The sequence below is a fragment of the Mustela nivalis genome, assembly GCF_964662115.1.
Source record: "Mustela nivalis genome assembly, chromosome: 6".
NCBI lineage: Eukaryota > Metazoa > Chordata > Mammalia > Carnivora > Mustelidae > Mustela > Mustela nivalis.
Window position 1 is genome coordinate 58,260,155 of NC_139025.1, and position 21,369 is coordinate 58,281,523.

At 36.5% G+C, this 21,369-nt stretch overlaps 1 long non-coding RNA gene across 2 annotated transcripts in view; it reads right to left on the reverse strand.

Moving 5' to 3' along the window:
- Positions 1-2,565: 2,565 nt before the first annotated feature.
- LOC309868216 overlaps positions 2,566-21,369 on the reverse strand; it is an 87,718-nt gene continuing 68,914 nt past the window's right edge. For both annotated transcript variants that reach the window (XR_014313575.1, XR_014313576.1), the window contains one exon: positions 2,566-2,679. This is a non-coding gene — a long non-coding RNA (uncharacterized lncRNA). The remainder of the gene's footprint in view (positions 2,680-21,369) is intronic.

Below are 21,369 nucleotides of genomic sequence, written 5' to 3' on the forward strand. Positions count from 1 at the left end.
TCCAGTGTTTCTGGAACATGTGTGGATAGGAATGGTTAGCAAGAAAGAAAACTGTGCAGAAGATACAGCACTGAGGACCTTATGATCCTACGTCTGGGTTTTAATCCACAATTGAAAGAGAACTGCAGAAGGGTTTTAAGCAGGAGAGTTTTGCATTGGAGGACAATGATTCTGGTGGTAATAGGAAAGGTGAACTGAGATGGAAGAAGTCAAAAATAGAAAATAGAAACTGTTGCATTGTCTCCAAAATAGATGATGCAAGTCTGAACTTGGGCAGTGGGAAAGGGGTGAATGAGAGGTTTTCCAGAGATATTTATGAGACAGGAGTTGATGGCTGTGGAAAATGAGACAGAAGGGGAAACTAAGGAAGAACTTTAAGCTTCTTTAAAGGAAAAAGAAAAAAAAATTGTCTCAAAAGAAAAAAGGCACTAAAGTGAAAGAAAGCTGCTAAAGAAGGAATAGATTCTCTTGTCCCATCCCCCAAAGAACATTTTCTTTTCCCTAAAATCATTGAAACAAATTTCTATACAGACACTTTGAATTTAATTATAAAGCTGAAAAACCTAGAATATTAAAATATAATCAGGTATACCTTTACTAAGTTTTTACTGACTTTTAAATAAGCAGTTAGATAAGACTACTAAGTCTTCCACATGTAGGCTTATATGTGCCTCAAGGAATCATACAGGCTTCATTTTTCTTGAGCAATTAGGAAAGGTTTCTACTTTTAAATGGGAAGAAAAATCTAATTTGATAATATTTTCTTTCCTCAAGTAGCAGTCAAGTACATAATTATTTTTTAAAGTGGTAATAGAAAAGTCAATCACATTATCTTCGTGGTAACCATTTCTCAGGCTTACAACACAACCACACTCCAATTGGATGTTCACAGCCTCTGAAAGGATGCTGCCTAGTTCAGCACCCAACTTCCTTCTAAAGAAACTTGTGCAAAGGACCTGAGCGGCCAAGTGATGGGAAGAACAGATACAGCTGTCCAAACTATAGCAAAGTAATTCACTTTTATGTAACTGAGGATTTCCTATTGAAGTATTAAGATAATATCAAATCTCAGCTTAACTGTCCCAGTGAAGAACCGATCTAAAAAAAAAAAAAAAAAAGAACAAACTCTTAGAAATTCAGAAAGCAGTCTCCTGTACATTTTGTAACTTGAAGAGGACTTCACAATCCAAGTAGCACTTTCTGCAACAGAGTAGGAAAACTTTAGAAGGAATAATACAACAACAAACAAAGAAGGCCTGGTTATTACACAAGCAGAAGTAAAGAGAAATAATATTATAATAATATTCTGAACACTGAGTCTTAAATTAATTGGGCAATGTGGAGAAACTTTGCAGGCAAGAAGAAACACCGAAATCCTCTCCCTTCACGACTTGGAATATGACCATTTCAAAGCAGAAAGGTTTAAATTCCCAGATTTAGAGGTGCTTTTTTGATCTAGCTTAGTGAATGAGGACATTGCTTTTCTTAGTCTAGCTTAATGTTTGATGACATCCTTGCTTTCCCCCTACATCCCTTTTCAGTTTAGCCTTTTGCAGCCCTGAAGAGGACCTAGATTCCCTTCAGGCTTGCAAATTCTAGACACCATGTGATCCTCAGAACTTTTTTCCACTACCTGGCATCCAGACATCCTTGCCAGTAATTCCTCTGTCTCCTTTGGGAAACTTTCTCTTTCATGGGATACAGTCTTAGTGGAACTATAATCAAGGTGCCCTACCCTCAACCTTTGATGAAATTCAAAGAAGTCCCTTAAGAGTCCCTCTGAAAGATGAGATTTTTTTTTTCCACCTATCACCCATGGTCTGGGGGTTCAGCCTTTCAGACTCCCTATCCTAGTTCTTCAATCTCCCATACATTTACTTTAATTATAGCACTAGGTGTCTGAGCCAGGTTCTCTATACTTTCCATCAATCCCAGGAACTGAGATCCTACCCAACCAAAAAAAGCCCTTTTGCTTAAGGTAACTAAAATTGGTTTCTCCTACTCACAACTCAAACACAATGATGGGTTCATAACACTGGAAATACTGTTTGTCATTTTCAAACTTTCCTGTTGAATCTAAACTAAACCCAGAACACAATTTAGGTTATAGAAGAGATTCTTAATGGTAATAACCTGGAATGCATACAGAGTAGTGTTGCAAGACATTACCACACTTCCAAAGATCTCTATAAAATCCATCTTCCTTAACAGCAAAGGATTCAAGCAGATTGAAGAGGATGAGGAAACCCGATGATACTGGGGGTTCCCAATTAGATGAAACTGTTGTTTATCTTCCCAGCATTAAATTATACCTAAGCCTCTTGACATCAGATAAACTTAAATTATCCTTTAGCTTCCTCGGCAGAGTTTCTACACTTAACTTAATTTCCCTTAGCCTTTTCCTGGTAGCTTTTACTTGTCTTCCCTGAGCATCTCAGGGGATGATTTCAATAGGTAGGGCAGAGCATCCCTGAGAAACACAGCTGAGTTTTATCAACTGGCAAGAACATACACCCTTTTTCAATTAACTCACATTCCTTATAGATTAATAATAATTCACTCTGAGCAAGTGTACTGTTTTTATTACACAATATTTCCATCACTGTGCAGCTGTGTATCCTTAGATGCCCCAGACTGGAGCCAGGTTTCCCCCACCAGCAGTCTTCATTATGTCTCACTCTAGTTGAAAGGCAGAAATCAGGAGGAAAAAAAGAGTATAATTGTTAATATCTTTCTTTCACATTAAGAGGAATCAAAATTCTGACTGAAATTTAAAAGAATAAAAAAATAGCAGTGAAACAAACAAAATAAACCATTTGAAGAACTAAAGTCATTATAACATTTAAATAATGGGAGGGGAAATGACGAAGAGATAAAGTAAATAAATCATATGTTTTCATTTGAAGTTAAAATTTGTTATCAGTGTTCTATTTCTGCATGACAACTTCTTACAGATTTATCAGCTTAAAACAACACAAAATTATTATCTCACAGTTTTCTGTGGGTCAGGAGTCTGGGCACAGGTTAGCTGAATGTTCTGCTCAGGATCTCATTAGGCTGAAAGTAAGGTGTCAGCCCAGCTACAATCACATCTGAGGCTTGGGGCCCTTTTCCAAACTCTGTTGGCAGAATTCATCATCTTGCAGTTTGACTGAAGTCCCTGATTTCTTGCTACTGTCAGCCAGGGTTCGCTCTCCACAGCTAGGTCCTAGCCAGATGGCTCTCTTCTCTCAACATATGACAGCTTTCTTCTTCAAGTATGGTAGGAGAGTCTTTTTTTTTTTTTTTTTTTTTTAAGGCCTGGTCCCTTTTTTAATGACTCATTTGAATATGTTACCCAGGATAATCTTTGCATTAACTAAAAGTCAACTGACTAATAACCTAATCATTAGAGTAACAGTCCATATTCACAGGCACCACCAATTCCCAAGGCAAAAGGATTTATACAAGGCATGCAAACCATGGAGAGAATCTTTGGAGGCATGTTAGAATTCTGCCTAGCACAACAGTCACGATCTAAAGTAGGTAAATCAAAATACAGAAGAACAAGCATACTATCCAAGCTTATATTTAGACATTTTACAACTTAAAAAAAAAAAAAAAACAGAGTTAAACATAGGCTGCTTTTGAGAAATGGATCTGGGCAGGAAGGAAAATTGTTGCTTTTTATCAAATGCTTTTATGTACTATTTGATTTTTTAAAACCCTATATATACATTGTCCCAATAAAAGCAAAGGAAAGTTCATTAACAGATTATATGATTTATTTTTACTTTGTGTGTCATCTAAAGCTATGAACACCCCTAACTTCTTGACATAACTCCCTCCTGTTCTTCCTAAATTTCATACTAATTACTTCCTTTCATCTTATTCTATATTACACAAGAAATAATGCTATTGTTGAAAATTAGAAACCAAAGATGGAGCAGTGCAAATATCCCACCTTCACAGGCTCATTTTCCTCTACTCCTCTTAAGTGTTCAAGTTAGTCCGGATTGACTATAAACTTATTTTCCTAATCCTTCTCTTACTCTCCCTGGATGATTCCATCGATTCCTATGGTTTCAAGTATCTTCTCTGTGCTGATGATTCTCAAATATACACTTAGAGCTATGACCTCTCTACCTCCCTCTTGAGTTCCACACACTTATTTTTAATTTTCCTAGATGTCTCCAACTACTTAATGTACTAGCATCTCAAATCTGTTAAGTCCAAAATTTATTATTTGCTACTGCCAAGCTTCTCCTCATATTTCCTCTATCATCTGATAATATAACCATTCACTCAGTCTTTCAAACTATATATTTGTCATCTGTCACTCCTGCTTATTTCTCACCATTCATGGTCACCAAGTCCTCTTGACTATACATCAGACTTGTTCCACATCTGACACTACCTCACCATCATCACTGCCACCCCTTGGCCAACCCTCATTTTTCTTATTTCCATCTACCAATCTCCCACTTCCTAATCTATCCTCTATGTCCCAGGGGTCATTTCCCTAAAAGCCAGATTTGATTATACAACTTGCTAATTGGAAACTTTCTTTCTCCTTAATTTCCTTCAAAATAAAGCCCAACACAACTTTCATCTTCATCTTCATTAGTTCATCATCTCTCCCCTGATACTCCTTCTCACCACTCTCCCATGCAAACCCAATCTATCTTCTAGTCATACTGAACTTCTCACCATTTGATAAACATGCCATGTTCCTTTATAATTACTTAATTCTACACATGTAATCTTCTCTGTCTAAAATGTTCTAGGCTCATCAACTCATTCCTCTCTTGTCCTCCCCAATCTCACCTTCTTGCACACTGCTTCCTATAGCAAACTTCTCACTATTTTACGAACACACCTGCTCTTTGACAATCCTGTGTATTTTCACTATTTTTCTCTCTATATGGGATGCATTTATCAAAGACCTACTCATTTTTCAAGATCCAGCTCAAATTCTGCCTCCTCTAGCAAAGATTTCATTACACACAGAACACCTATTCTCTTAACTAACAACATACAATTTTAATATGATTACTGTGTTTTCATTATTATCTCATTATCTTCCTGATTCAACAAAGACCATCTTCAGAATAGATAACCTCTATTATTTCTATATCATTAGAACCAAGTACAATTCCTAGAACATATAAAATTTTACAAAATCAAATTAATTTGTGCATATATTCCAGTTGATTTATAAAAAAGGAGACAATATGGTACATACCCATCTGAAAAAGTGAATCTTGCCCTTCCCTCACACTATATGCAAAAATTAATTCTAGATGAATTGTAAAGTTAAATGTGATTTATAAGTAAAGGTTCCAGGATAAATTTGAATACATCTCTTTTTTTAAGATTTTATTTTTAAGTAATTCTCACACCCAATGTGGGGCTTGATCTCACAACCCTGAGATCAAGAGTGGCATGCTCTACTGACTGAACAAGACAGGCATCCCTGGAAGACATCTTCATGACCTTGGAGCAAGCAAAGATTTCCTAAATAGGATAAAGAATATATTAATCATAAAAGAAATGACTGTTAAATTGAACCACATAAAAATTAAGACCTTCTGGTCATCAAAAGACATAACTGAGAAAATGAAAAAGCAAGTCACAGAGTGGAAAAGATACTGGTAACAAATCCACCTAACAAGGAATTTGAACCAAGTACAAATCAATTTCTTATAAAAAGAAAACAGCCAGCCAATAGGAAAAAATATGAGCAAATGATTCATAGAAGAATATAACAAACTATATAGATATGGAAATGTATTCAATTTCATGAGTCATCAGAGAAAAGCAAATCAAACTCACAAAAGAGCTATCAACCTGTACATGTTACCTTATAAGGAAAAAAGGTAATTGCAGATGTGATGAAGGTAAGGAGCTTGGGACAGAAAGATCATGCTGGATTATTCAGGTGGACCCTAAATGCCATAACATATATCCTTTAAAAAGGGAGACTTGACTACACACATAAGAAAAGGATATAAAGACAGAGCAGAGAGAGTTGAAGATTCTGGCCTTGAAGATTGGAGTGATATGGCTGCAAGCCAGAGTATCCTGACAGCCACCAGAAGCTGGAAGACGCAAAGAACGTATTCTCTCCTATAACTTCCAGAGGAAATGTCACCCTGCCAACACATTAATTTCAGTCCAGTGATAAAGATTTTGGACTTCAGCCCTCCAGAACTGTAAGAGAATAAACTGATGTTTCAGGCCACCAAGTTTGTGGTAATTTATTACAACAGCTGCGAGAAAATAATACAGGTACTAAATATCAACCTCATCTCTATTTAGCAAAAGTGTTAAACATTGACAATTGTGTAATAGCTCTGGAAATAATACCCTTTTTTCAAATTTGTCCAGTAAGTGCATTTTCCCAATTTCCCAATTGATTGTGGTATCCTACATAAAATAGAGATATTCACAGCAAGTAACAAGATATGACAAATATGGAATATGATGCTACATGGTATATCACAAGGATCTTAAAAAATATGTTTGTTGCAATGTTCCTAGCCCAAAGTATCTTTTGTCTGTTAAGGGTTTGGCTTTAATACTACTTCAAACTTCAAATGCTTTTAAATACAAGATGTAAACCTTCTAGCTCAAAAACTCAAAGAGTGGGGCACCTGGGTGACTCAGTGGGTTAGTCCTCTGCCTTCAGCTCAGGTCATGGTCTCGGGGTCCTGGGATCAAGCCCCACATTGGGCTCTCTGCTCAGGAGGGAGTCTGCTTCCCCTTCTCTCTCTGCCTGCTGCTCTGCCTACTTGTTACCTCTCTGTCAAATAAATAAATAAATAAAATCTTAAAAAAAAAAAACCTCAAAGAGTATAAAGGGCACTTATTTAATTGATTAAGGATTATTTAAAATGCAAATATATATGGACACACTGAGATTTCAGAAGGTTTTCAAATAAAACTTAAGTGCCTTACAATAATTCATTAATCCACTTATCTTCATATGAATGCTTCAACTAATTACAGCATATTATATTCTCAATGTATATATCCCAATTCACCCAAAAGATTAATGTTTTACTCAATTCATACTTATTAGGTACAAATATATACAAAGCAATGTGCTCCTTGCTGAGGTTGGGAGGTAGAGGAGTGAGACACACCTAACAGAAACTTTTCAGTGCTGACTTCTACTGTATAGAAGAAACTATAAGCAATAAAATAAACCCACGGGAAAATAGGAGAAATAACTATAACATTGCTTTTCTAAGTTCTGTATGAGTTTTAGGTAAAAAGGTTACAGTTTAGAAAAAGAAGAAATTTCTGTATAGCTAGGATGGGAAGAGGAAGAAGGCAATGAAAATGGTTCACAGAAAAAGTAGCTCTTGAATGATCTATCATGCCAAGATGAACAATCCCAGTGGTGAGAACAGCATACACAAGTACAGAGTTGACAAAGTGCGATGTGTCCAAATTACTGTACAGAGATCACTCTGCCTGGGATATAAGTTTGCAGGGGAAAAAAAAAAGACAGATGGCTAGATTTTTGTCTATTAGCCAGGAAAACCCACAAGAAGTTTTAAACCAAAGAAATAAGGAAGAGAAGACAGGGGAAAATGATTCAGATTCTAGCTCTGCCACTTAAACACTAATCTCAGGCAAAATTTTTTGTCCTCCTGGAGCTGTCTTTGTTGCTATAAATGGAGATAACTGAAATAATGACCTTGTAGGACTGCTGTGAAGGTCAAAAATAAGTAAGGAATGTAATATACTGTATAAACTTTAAAACAGGCAAGTAAAACATATACAATACAAAGTTCATGCTTGCATTGATAATGCAGGCAGAGTTAGTAAGGGCCTGAGTATCAGCTGGGAATCTAGGGACTAGTTACATACCTCAGAGCCTGCCAAATTATTCAAACTATCCAATTCTAAATTTGCTCAGGTGCTTACTCTGTCTTTTCCATTTCTTCCCACCAAAAAAACGCAATAATTGTTCTACCCCATGCTTTCCTCTCACACCTTCTATATCCTGACAGCCCCCCCCCCCACCCTTCCCTTTCACGGCCCTGAATAGCACTGAGTGCCTCTTTCTTTTGCAAACTGTAACAAACCATTTTTTCAGTGACAATCTTCTCTCATCTACTGGCCTCACCAAATTTGAATTAAAAAATTCTGGGTATGGGTGCCTGGGTGGCTCAGTGGGTTAAGCCGCTGCCTTCGGCTCAGGTCATGATCTCAGCGTCCTGGGATCAAGTCCCGCATCGGGCTCGCTGCTCAGCAGGAGCCTGCTTCCTCCTCTCTCTCTGCCTGCCTCTCTGCTTACTTGTGATCTCTCTCTATCAAATAAATAAATAAAATCTTTAAAAAAAAAATTCTGGGTATATTTTTAAACAGTCATGGAGGTTTTATGAGAAAAATAATCAGGGAAGGGGGTCAGGGAATGCTGGGTAGTCAGGATGGCCAGGAAAGGCCTTTCTGATAAGGAGGTATCTGCTCAGAAGCCTGAACAGGACTGAAGATACCAGCCCAAGCACATTACAGGTAGAAGAAAAAAGTGCAAAGGAGCAGGGGAAAAATAAGGAAGTCAGACTGGTGGAATACTAAGAGGAAGGAGGAAATAATACCAAAGCGATAATGGGCAGAGGAAGATTCTGTAGGGCTTGGGCAACATTAGTACGGATTTTGTCTTTCACTCTAAGAGATGAAATGACTAAGGGTCTTCATAGAAGAGTGATATGATGTGATCATGTTTAAAAGCACCACTCTGGCTGCAGTATGGAGAACATATGGGCAAAGGAGGAAGCAGGGTATCTGTTAGGATGTTTTTGCAGTGATCCAGACAAAAAATGGTAGTGACTTGTACCAAAGACTCCAAGCTGACTCCAGGTAAAGGAACTGGTGGTTGATGGAGGACTGAAGGATGGATTTTCACTCTGGATTTTTTTTTTTTTAATGTATACCATGGGAATATTGTGCCTGTATGAAAAAAATTAAAGTTTGTTTAAATTCCATATGTATTCCATGACACTGGCTTTCCATTACTTCAGCTTCAGATCTTCAAAGCAAAAACATTGTCATGATTATGGCATAAGCTTTCATAGACATGTAAAAAGTTCTGTTAACCAAAAGAATACCTTGGGTGCCTGGGTGGCTCAGTGGTTTGAAGCCTCTGCCTTCGGCTCAGGTCAGGATCCCAGGGTCCTGGGATCGAGCCTCGCATCAGGCTCTTTGCTCAGCGGCGAGCCTGCTTCCCCCTCTCTCTCTGCCTGCCTCTCTGCCTACTTGTGATCTGTCTATCAAATAAATAAATAAATCTTATAAAAAAATAAAAGAATACACTATCATGGCAGTTAAATGGGGTTTTACTTAATACAGTCAGATTAACTTTAAGAGTACTAAATAAATACCTTTTGTTATGTCCTCCAACATACAAAAATAGTTTGATACTTGGAAATATTTGTGATAAAACTTTCACTATAGCCATTTCAATAAGAATTGAAAATGTATATAATTGAATGCTTTACAAATTATGATAATTTTCTAACCCAAAGTATACTCTTCTCCCTTGTCTATACCGCCTATCAAAAAAGAGGATCAATATTATTCAATATTTCAAATTTTTCAAGCATATAATCTTAGTTCTATATTATTAGTATGTTATTGATATTCTATAATCAAAATGAAGTTATACATGAATTTCCATCCTTATACAATTATTTCAGTTGCCACTTGAGATAAACATTATTCAAATCCTAAACATTGATATAAATATTAGGAATACTGGAACTCTGAAAAGTTTTTAAACCTTAAGACTATATTCATTAAAAGAGTTTTTATGTGCTGCTATCTTTGCTAACTTAAACTTAAATTACTTCCACCAGCCTGTTTTGAAGAATCTTAAACATTTTTGCTGATTCCCTGAATGAGCTAAACATAGCTATTAATTTGGAAATAAAACAATCTACAGATACAAAGTATTATAATCGAAATAAATCAAGATGGGTGCCTGGGTGGCTCAGTGGGTTAAGCCGCTGCCTTCGGCTCAGGTCATGATCTCAGGATCCTGGGATCAAGTCCCGCATCGGGCTCTCTGCTCAGCAGGGAGCCTTCTTCCCTCTCTCTCTCTCTCTGCCTGCCTCTCCATCTACTTGTGATTTCTGTCTGTCAAATAAATAAATAAAATCTTTAAAAAAAAAAAAAAAGAAAGAAAGAAAGAAATCAAGATAAATGTCTAAACTTCAGAAAATATTTTTGAAAATTTTAAGATATGAAAGCTTATTTGTTATCAATTGTTTAAAATGATTCACAGCTATTGATTATAAGGTTAACTTCAATCCAAAATGAAGAATACACACAACTATTTAAAACCTCAAGTTAGTAAACTAATTATCTCCTTTTTTAAAGATTTTTTAAAATTTTATTTTTTTTATTCATTTGATAGAGGAAAGAGAGAGAGATCACAAGCAGGCATAGAGAGAGAGAGGAAATGGGCTCCCTGCTGAGCAGAGAGCCCTACGTGGGGCTTGATCCCAGGACCCTGAGATCATGACCTGAGCAAAGGCACAGGCTTAACCCACTGAGCCAGCCAGGCACCCCGAATTAATTATCTCTTAATGAATGGCAAGTGACGTCTACTATAAATATGTGTCACAAGGATCATATACAATTTTAATAGAGAGGCTTGGAAAAAAACTGAGCAGTAGATATTAAAATACGAATGCAGAACAAGTTCGTGGCAACTATAAAAGACCCAGAAAAAAGTGTTTAACTATCCACAAGTGCATTTATGATACCATTCTATGAACACAAACTTCCTCACATAAGTGCTTATATTAGTCTAAAAAGCAGTTTTTGAACTTTTTAGTTTCAGCATCCCTTTGCTCTCTTAAAGATGAAGGAAGACCACATAAACAAAGAGCTTTTGTTCATATCAACCAATTATTAACATGTTAGAAATTAAAACTGAGAAAATACTGAAGTATTCATCAATTTACTTATTTAAAAATGATAATAAACTCATCATATGTTAACATTAGAGCAATTATGCCATCACATCATGTAGCCTCTGGAAAAGCAGAAAAAAGAGTCTTAGTATTACTATGGAAACAGTTTTGACCTTACAGACTCCCTGAAAATAAAAACTATTTGAAACAATAGCTCCCTAGCCACTTACCAAAAGAAAAGAGAAAGGATCCAAATAGAAGAAATCACAAAGGAGAGAGGAGAAATAACAACTAACACTACACAAATACAATTATGAGAGAATATTATGAAAATTATATGCCCACAAACTGGGCAAGGTGAAACAACCGAACAAATTCCTAGAAGTGTACAAACTACCCAATCTGAAACAGGAAGAAATAGAAAATTTGAACAGACCCATAACCAAAGAAATTGAATCAATACTCCAAAATCGCCCAACAAACAAAAGTCTTGGGCAAGACGGTTTCCCAGAGGAATACTATCAGACATTTAAAGAAGAATTAATACCTATGCTCCTCAAACTGCTCCAAAAAAAATAGAAATGGAAGGAAAACTTCCAAACTCCTCCTACGAGGCTCCCATTACCTCAATTTCAAAGCCACACAAAGACCCCCACGAGAAACAAGAATTACAAGCCAATAACCCTGATGAACAGGGATGCAAAACTTCTCAATAACATCAGCAAATCCAGTCCAACAGTATGCTAAAGAATCACTCGCCACGATCAAGTGAGATTTAGTCCTGGGTTGTAGGGATGGTTCAATGTTTGCAAATCAATCAGCATAATACATATGCTCCTACCAATAGATGCAGAAATGCATTTGACAAAACACAGTATCCATTCTTGATTAAAAGTCCCTCACCAAAGTAGGGGTAGATGGAACATACCTCAACATCATAAAGGCCACATGTGAAAGACCCACAGCTAATATCATCCTCAGTGGGGAAAAACTGTGAGCTTTTCCTCTACAGCCAGGAAGAAGACAGGGATGTCCACTCTCACCACCGCTATTTAACACAGTTCTGGAAGTCTTGGCCTCAGCAGTCAGACAACAAAAAGAAATAAAAGGCACCTGAATCAGCAAGGAAGAAGTCAAACTTTCACAACTTCCAAACAGCATGATACTCTACGTAGAAATCCCAAAAGATGCTACCAAAAAATTGCTAGAACTGATACACGAAGTCAGCAAAGTTGCAGGATATAAAATCAACGTGCAGAAATCTGTTACATTTCTACACACCAATAACAAAGCAGCAGAAAAGGAAATCAAGGAATCAGTCCCATTTGCATTTGCACTAAAGAACGTAAGAGACCTAAGAATAAACCTAATGAAACAGGTAGAAGAGCTGTGCTCTGAAAACTGTAGAACACTTAGGAAAGCAACTAAAGAGGACACAGAGAAATGGGGGGAAGATTCCATACTCCATACTCGTGGACTGGAAGAACAAACATTATTAAAATGTGTATACTACCCACCTCAATCTACACGTTTAATGCAATCCCTATCAAAATACAATATATACCCAAACAGCATTTTTCAGAGAGCTACAACAATCCTAAAATTTGCATGGAACCAAAATGGGCCCCAAATAGCCAAAGCAGTCTTCAAAAAGAAAAGAAGCAAAGCTGGAGATACCGTAATTCTGGACTTCAAACTAGAGTACAAAGCTGCATTCATTAAGACAGTACGGTACTGACACAATTCCAGACACATAGATCAGTGGAACAGAATAGAGAACCCAGAAAGGGACCCACAGCTCCATGGTCAAATAATCTTTGACATAGCAGGAAGGAATATCCAGGGGAAAAGACAGTCTCTTCAACAACTGGTGTTGGGAACACTGGACAGCCACATGCAGAAGAAGGAACTTGGACCACTTTTTTACACCAGACACAAAAATAAATTCAAAATGGATGGAAGACATACAGGTGAAACAACAAACCATAGCAAAAAATCCTAGAGGAGAACACAGGCAGCAGCCTCTTTGACCTCGGCCACAGCAACTTCTTACCAGACTCTCTGGAGGCAAGGGTAACAAAAGCGAAAATGAACTACTGGGACTTTATCAAGATAAAAGCTTCTGCACAGTGATGGAAAAAAGCCAACAAAACTCAAAGGCACCCTACGGGATGGGAGAAGATATTTGCAAATGACCCGACTGGAAAAGGGTTAGTATCCCGAATCTATCAAGAACTTATCAAATTCAACACCCCAAACCCAAATAATCCAGTTAAGAAACAGGCAGAAGATCTGAATAGACATTTCTCCAAGGAAGACATCTAAATGGCTTACAGACATGAGAAAAGATGCTCAACATCACTCATCAGCAGGGAAATACAAGTCAGAATCACAATGAGATACCACCTCACCCCTGTCATAATGACTAAAACTTACCACACAGGAAACAACTGGTGAGGATGCAGAGAAAGAGGAACTCTTACACTGTTGGTAGGAATGCAAATGGGTGCAACCAGTCCGGAGAACAGTTTGGAGGTTCCTCTACAAGTTAAACATAGAATTATCTTATGACCCAGCAATTGCACTATGAGGTATTCACCCAAAGAATACAAAGATCAGATTTGAAGGGGTATCTGCACCTGGATGTTTATAGCAGCATTATCAATAATAACCAAACTATGGGAAGAGCCCCAGTGTCCATCCACCAAATGATGAATGGGAAAAGATATACACAAGCCATCAAAAAATTGAAACCTAGCCATATGCAGTGATGTGGATGGAGCTAGAGTGTATTATGCTAATTGAAATAAGTCAGTCAGAGAAAGACAAATACCGTATGATTTCACTTATATGTGGGATTTAGGAAACAGAACATATGAACATATAGAAATGGAAAGGAAAAAAAAGAGATGAGAGAGAGAGAAGGGGAAGAAAACCATAAAAGACTCTTGAGGATAGAGAGCAAACAGGGTGATGGAGGGATGTTCTAAATGGGTGATGGGTATTAAGGACGGCTCTTGTTACGATGTTATAGGTGTTATAAGTAAGTGATGAATCACTGAATTTTACTCCTGAAACCAATACTACACCAAATGTTAACTAACTTGAATTTAAATCAAATCTTGAAAGGCAAAAAAAGCCAGTTTTGTTTAATATTGAACAAAAGTGATATTGTACTGTACATACTATTTTTAATCCTTTTTACTCATGACATATATGCACAGAATTTAAGTTTAGATACATGTAGATATATATATTTAGATTTGATGGAGAGGTTATGAGAATACTTAATAATACCTGTGTTTCTGATAGCTCTCCAGTTCCTAGTTCTAACCTCTTGTGTCCTGGATCCATTGTAGCCACTTATTTCTGTATGACACCCCACACCGTTTTAATAAATGTCACCATTTTTGCTAAAGCCACCCCAAGTTATTTTTTGTTTTTTCTGTCTCTTAGTGTATAATGTCAATCAACCAATGGTGTATGGTGTGTAATATTTAACCTCTATTCTTTCCAATACAAGATCATTATTCTCTAATCTTGACCAAAATGTCAGGTGAAAGATCCTTATTTGAAATTGTATTTTGGGTGCCTGGGTGTCTCAGTGGGTTAAAGCCTCTGCCTTCGGCTCAGGTCATGATCCCAGGGTCCTGGGATTGAGCCCCACATCAAGTCTTCCTCCTCTCTCTCTCGGCCTCTCTGTCTACTTGTGATCTCTGTCTGTCAAATAAATAAATAAAAGCTTTAAAAAAAAAAGAAATTGCATTATTTCCATTATAAGCACATTTCGAACAAAGTATTTTCCATTTGTTTTGCTTATATCACATTTATTTAATTCATCTATAATAGTTTCACACAGTCGTGGTATTCAAGTTTTCCTGTTTATTGTTCATCTTTAGAGGCCTGCTTTTTGCCTAAGAGAAATTATGGGTATATTCTCCTTGACTTGACTTCCCATTCTATTTTAACTTGCACTTCCACAATTTCTCCCTTAGAATTTGACCTGGATTTGAGCTGGAGGCCTGGAGACATATGACTTCTAATCCTTGTTCTGGCCTTTAGCCACTTTATAGTAAAGGTTGCTGTCACCTGGTTTCTTAAGTTTGAGTGTGTTGAATCACATCCCTTGAACATACATCATTTCTGGAAGTGCTTTCTCTGAATGTTGGTGTACTCTCACATCAAGAGAAGCAGGTTGCCGCAGGAAGTGAAGGGACCAATGTGAAGCTGTGTGGCCCATTGGCATTTTATTTGGTGGTATCACAGTGAATATTTCTTTATGCTTAGTATTTTTTTTATGTATTTCATGCTTAAGGTATAGTCTTCTTACTTCCACAGAATACTCTTTTCAGTAATTTAATGATGAAGAGAAGAGGGAGGTATCAACAGACACAATATTTGGGAGGTGGGTAGATGGGTAAATGAGGCGAGTTTAATCATTTGAAGAAAATCCAAGAAAAATGAAGCAGTAGAGAAGCTAAAATGTAATAGGTTAGTCAAGGCCAAGGATCTTTGTTGTGTCCACTTACGTCTCTAGACATAAGCATTTATGTCTCTAGACATAAGCATCTCATGTCTCTAGAACAGTGTCTGGCACATAGTTTATGCTCAATATTCAATGAAAGATGGAAGGCAGAAGAGAGATTAATGAAATGAAATCCTGAAGGAGAAAATGGGGGGTAGAATTAAGGTGATCTCTTTCCTTTCGGGCTGGGGACAAGAAATAAGAAATAGCACATACAGACAGATTTAGAGGTAAGGGAGAGGAAAATTATACCTCATGATAACTATTTTCTCAGTGAAGTAGAAAGTCAAGGCCCAGGCTGAGAGTGAGGGTGAGAATAGAATAGAGTAGGAGTAGTAGAATAGAAAATACAGCTTGAACAGAGGGTTAAAGCTTTGAAACTCTTCCCTGAAAGTGGGAAAGGAATCTATTCTAATTCAGTAGCAAAGGCTACTGAATACTATTAGAATCCTAGCTTAGGAATGTGAGCCAAGCAATAGGATGATGCAGTTTTTTCCTACAGTTATGTGATTTATTTTTTAATAGTGTGAAAACAGGGAGGATTAAATGTGCCCACAACTGGCTAAATAAATAAGTGTTGCGGAATGTCAAAGGAAACTGAAGGCATGGCTATAAAATGGCAGAAATAACTGACTATGAGATTGTAGCAGTATCTTCTTCGTCAGGGTTTGTGAGAATTACATGAGGTAATATTCATAAAGCACTTAGAATAGTGCCTGGTGGAGTAAGCACTCAATCAATGTTAATTATAACTCCTGGTTAATTTGGAAAGACATAATTAAAGGGAAAGGGTTGATAGACTAGGAAAGTGGTTAGAGCAGTGGGCTCACAGCCTTGAGATGATTAGAGAAATTAGGTGTTGTTTATTTTCACAGTTCAGGTTTTGAGAAATGCAGTGATTCTGAGTGAGGACAAAGTTCTGACTATTTCCTAAGAGAAGATGGCTTCAGTAGAGGCCAAGTTTGTCATAGCAGTCCAGGTCAGGCAACTGTGCAGTTCCTATTTAGTGGATCCTCTATATGAGTGATTAAATCAGGTAGACTGTGACAGGACTTTGGGTGTGAAGAAGTATCCTGAGCCAGATGCTAGAGATCTTAACGAACACAGGGGAGCACTTCGGAGATTGGTAAAGATGGTGAAAAGAATGGGATGAGAATAGTGATTAAATATAATGGTGAAGGCTTCAAATGAGAGGGCATTATTGAAGGATATTAAAAAGAAAAAAGTTCTAAGTTTAAAGTGTGAGCATGGAGCCTGGAGAGTAGCCACACTCTGAGAGTGTGCCAGCATCCTTCTTTCTGACCGCATGGATACAAAGGTGAGAAGTGGTATGTTTGTTTTCTCCCAGGGTCTCTGTCACTTCACCTTCTCTAGTCAGTCTCTTTTTTGTTAAATTGGGTTCAGAATAGTAATTTCTTTATTATTGGTTCCTCTGTGGAGGAATTATCCACAGAAGTGGAATTATCAACATAACAGAATTCTGGAGACATTTCAGGTTATCTGTTATGTGAAAACCAAATGTAACTGTGTATTTGAGAATGTTTTGAAGAGGGTTAAATCTTCCAAGTATCTGTATCTTTGTAAATCACATTAAAAATGGGATAAAAACTGACATTCTCTTAATTTCTACAAATGATGTCACTAAGTTGTATTTTATAGGTAAGTAAAATTTTGATAAGCAAAGAACAACATTGTGCCAACTATTAAGTTCTTAAGCCCTTCTGTCTTCTGCTTTGTGAAGCTGAGGCTTGGACTCTGTGAACTCCATTTCTGCTGTTACCTGGCTCCCTATTAGGCTCTGCCAGTAGGTGGCATTAGAGGGAGAACAGGAGATTGCAGTAAGAAAGGGACTTGCTCCAACCTGTAGGCTTCTAGTCTCCCATTCTTTATGTTCCTGTGAGCATTAATCCAGTGACACCTCACCAGGCAGCTGCAGTTCCCTTCTACAGTGATAACTTAAGATGGTTTGCATGCTTTCCAACACTGACAACCTCTCCAGCCCCCAGTGTAAGCACCAGGCAAGCAGCATTCCCTCCTCAGAAGCTGGAGTCCCCACAAGGTCCCCCCTCTACATTTCCGGATTTTAACAACCACTTTCCTCCTTCCCCTAACCCTAAGAGTGGTGCTAGCTGCTTCCTGCAGTTGCTATTTCTGTGGTATCTTTAAGTTCTTTGTTTACACTTCTAGTTGCATGTTCTTTGTTTTGAAATCTGTCTGTTCAAATAGCTGGTGTGGTTTCTGCCTCCTGACTGTACCTAGACGGATGTAATTGTCTTACCGATTTTTAAATTTTTGGACAACTTAAGGTTATACCTTAATTTTATGTAACATGCATTTATTATATTTTATTTAGTGTAAATAACATTTTTCCAAAAATTAATTGTAACAAACACTATAGACAGAAATGAAAATCAAATAAATTTAGTTTTATGAAAAACTTACTACATTGCCCTTATTTTTTTTTCATTTTACTACAGACTAATGAATATTTCATCAGGGCCTCACTGGTCTGTGGACAGACATTTGGGAGCTACCTACTTAGTATAAAGGATTAGGTTTTAAATTAAAATGTTTCACTTTGGCCCAGACTCACACGTTTAGATGATATAATTGACATTTCTGAGCTCCAAATAAAACCAGATTAAGTTCTAAATTTACTTTTGAAAGATAGGATATAAATGTCAATCATAAAAATTCAGTTTGAGGTGGTTAATTTGAAAATCTCGAAGATCAGCTTTTCTCCTTTGGTATCTTCTATCCCTACAGAACTCTTAAATTCAAGATAAAAATCTTCAGTTTGGTCTCAATAATGTACTTTCTTCCTTTATCATTTACAAGCCCATAAAGTTAAAGGTGAATAAGTTATTACATGTAAGACTTCTGGGAAGGAGATTCTGAACTGTTACTCTTTCCTGAGACTCAACCTGTGCTGGGGATTCTGATTTTAGCTATGAAATCAAAATAAACCAGTTATTGGTAGCCAAGGACATCACTCATTAGTTTGCCTCTGTCAAGGAATTGTTCAGTTGTCAATTGAAAGAATGTCAGAATGAGTAAAATACTGACTTAAAAAAAAAAAACAAAACCCTATCTTAGTCTTTCCATTCTACTTGCCTAACTCATCTCAGAGTACCCCCCAGTTTATTTCCATTACTCATTCTCATATAGTCTTTTCCTCCTTTTTTCTCATCACACATCTTAGTGATCTAGAGCATCTTATTTCCTGTAGTCTGTATCTGTAATTTTGCTTTTATCTCTGAACTTCTGAAGTAACAATACTTACCTCATAAAAAGCTAAATTATATGGTCTCAGGGGTTTATCTAGTCTGGGTGTGGCCTCACAATAACCTAATTTATTGGATAGGGATTATGTTTGGATTAACACCAATATTTTTCATGTATGTGGTAACAGTGAGAGAACCAGTATGATTTTATTTTATTTTTTTATTTCCATAGTACATCTTTTCTGGCTAGACAGGAACACTTCAGTGATCATAAAATTGTTTTGGTGGACTCAGATTTTAGGTGTAGAGGAATAGTATGATCCTAAAATATATTTAAACCAAACTACTTCAAATTGTCCAGTTAAGTCTTCCAATTTCTGGGATGTTTTATTTTGTTAAACCATAATTATATTGACTTTCCTTTAAAAAAATTTTTTTTAAGATTTTATTTATTTATTTGACAGAAAGAGAGCACAAGTAGGCAGAGAGGCAGGCAGAGAGAGAGAGGAGAAAGCAGGCTCCCTGCTGAGCAGAGAGCCCGATGCGGGACTCCATCCCAGGACCCTGAGATCATGACCTGAGCCGAAGGCAGCGGCTTAACCCACTGAGCCACCCAGGCGCCCCTCCTTTAAAATTTTTATTACCATTTTCTTTGTTGGAACTTACCATTTTGAATTACATTTATTTCAACCAAAGATAATTTTCTCTGAACTTTATTTGATCTCACCTTTAGTGAGATTCTAGAAACATGCCATATTTTGGTTGTCTCAAATGGATACATTTTGAAGTAGTTTGGTTTAAATATATTTTGGTTGTCTCAAATGGATACATTTTTTTTTTTAGCTATTTCCTTTTACTTATTTATAAAACCTTTTGAATGTTTGCCAGAAAAAAAAATCACTAATGATCCTTAATGATGAAAAAAATCAATGAAAGTTAGAAAGTTCCATCAATTTAGAACAAATAAATGAGCAAATGTGGTTAAGTCTATAATGATACCTGTGGTGGACACCTCATGTGTCTACCACTGTCTAACACCAACTCAGAAGAGTTGCTCATTACCAGGAATGATCTTCAGTACATGCACTGGGTACCTAGTGACTACATCTATATACTGATCCTGACTTCCTATCTAACAGACTTATCCAGAATGGTTTATCTGATTTGACCTTGCTCAATCAGATTCTCTCAAGAATTTAAAATTTGGAATTGAGACATATAAAGAGTAGAAGTCTTACAAACTGTATCAGATCAATAGCAACTTAAACACAGTCTGTGAACTCCTGTGTTTGAGATCTCCAGTTCCTTTGCTCTTGCCCTGTCTTGTATGTGTTTTCAAATTAGTCTTGAATTCTGTGAGTTATCCTAGTATCCTATTAATAAGGGTATCTTTTGGTTTAGACTAATCAGGATTGACTGTAATTTCTTGCAACAAAAACACCCCAGTGGAAGAAAAAGGAGATGAAAACTGAATGAAAAGGGGTGTTCTTAAAATCCCAGAAATTAGAAAGTAAAAATATACTGATTAAAACTAGGTTGAAAATAAAATCTTATGTTGTTAGGGCTTGAGGAATTCATTCTTTAAATGTTGCCTTTAACAAACTCTTTTGTAAATGATAATACTATTCTGTTTTGATTTAAACAGCTTGTTCCTGTAACGACAGCATGTCATTAACCTAAAAAATATACTTTTGTCCAATTCATAATTATTCTAACCATCGAAAAATAGAAGAAACATATTTTATTTGGCAACTGTATTATAAACAAACAATCTTGCAGTCTCCCAAAGGGGAGAGGAATAACTTTAGATACTTTCAGTATCTAAAGTGTTTCAGAGTAATATCAATCTAGGTTTGGGGAGATGGTTCTTATTTACAGGAAATAGCTTTCTATGTTTGACTCACATAACACCTAGCTTTCCAAACTATTAAATATGAACACTCTTCTCTCAATCAGAAAATGTGGAAAAATAATTCACTTTGGTAAATTTTGGTTATGTATGTTGCTAAGACAATTATTTACCTTCATTCATTCCTTCACTTATTCTATAACTATTTATTGTATGCCTAATATGTGTTAGTCTCTATACTAGTGTCTGAGATTCATCAGTTTAAAAAAAAGATGTCTGCTCTTGAGATGCTTACATTCTAGTTTTAGAATGGATTTACTTTTTGTTGTTGTTAACTCAGCTATATTTCTGTTGGTTTTTCACCAGTTTAAAACTCATTTAGATTGTATCGATCAGGATTATTGAGGGTACTTGCAATGTATGGGGGAGAGACTGGTAGTGGACAGCAACCACTACATAGATATCAAAAATCATTTAAAATGTCTATTATTTTGTGTTAGAATTCATTGAGTTGTAGAACAATGTTGATATTTTGATTTTGGTTAAAAAGAGGAAATTAATATGGCAAATCAAGGAGACTAGGAAATTTATGACTATATATGCATATTTATATATGCCAAATAAATACCCATTTGCCACATACATATATAACACACACACATACATACACTAACTGTATTGTATGAATGTTCTTCATTACCTATTTTCTCAGATCCAGCTCACGGGCTATCTTTAGGAATTTTAGCACATAGATATTTTAAACAACAAAAGATAAACAGAAGCACAGTTTATCATTTTATAAGTTACAGTGCTAATATGTGATTAACTCTAGTGAATTCAACAGTTATAAAGAAATTGTTA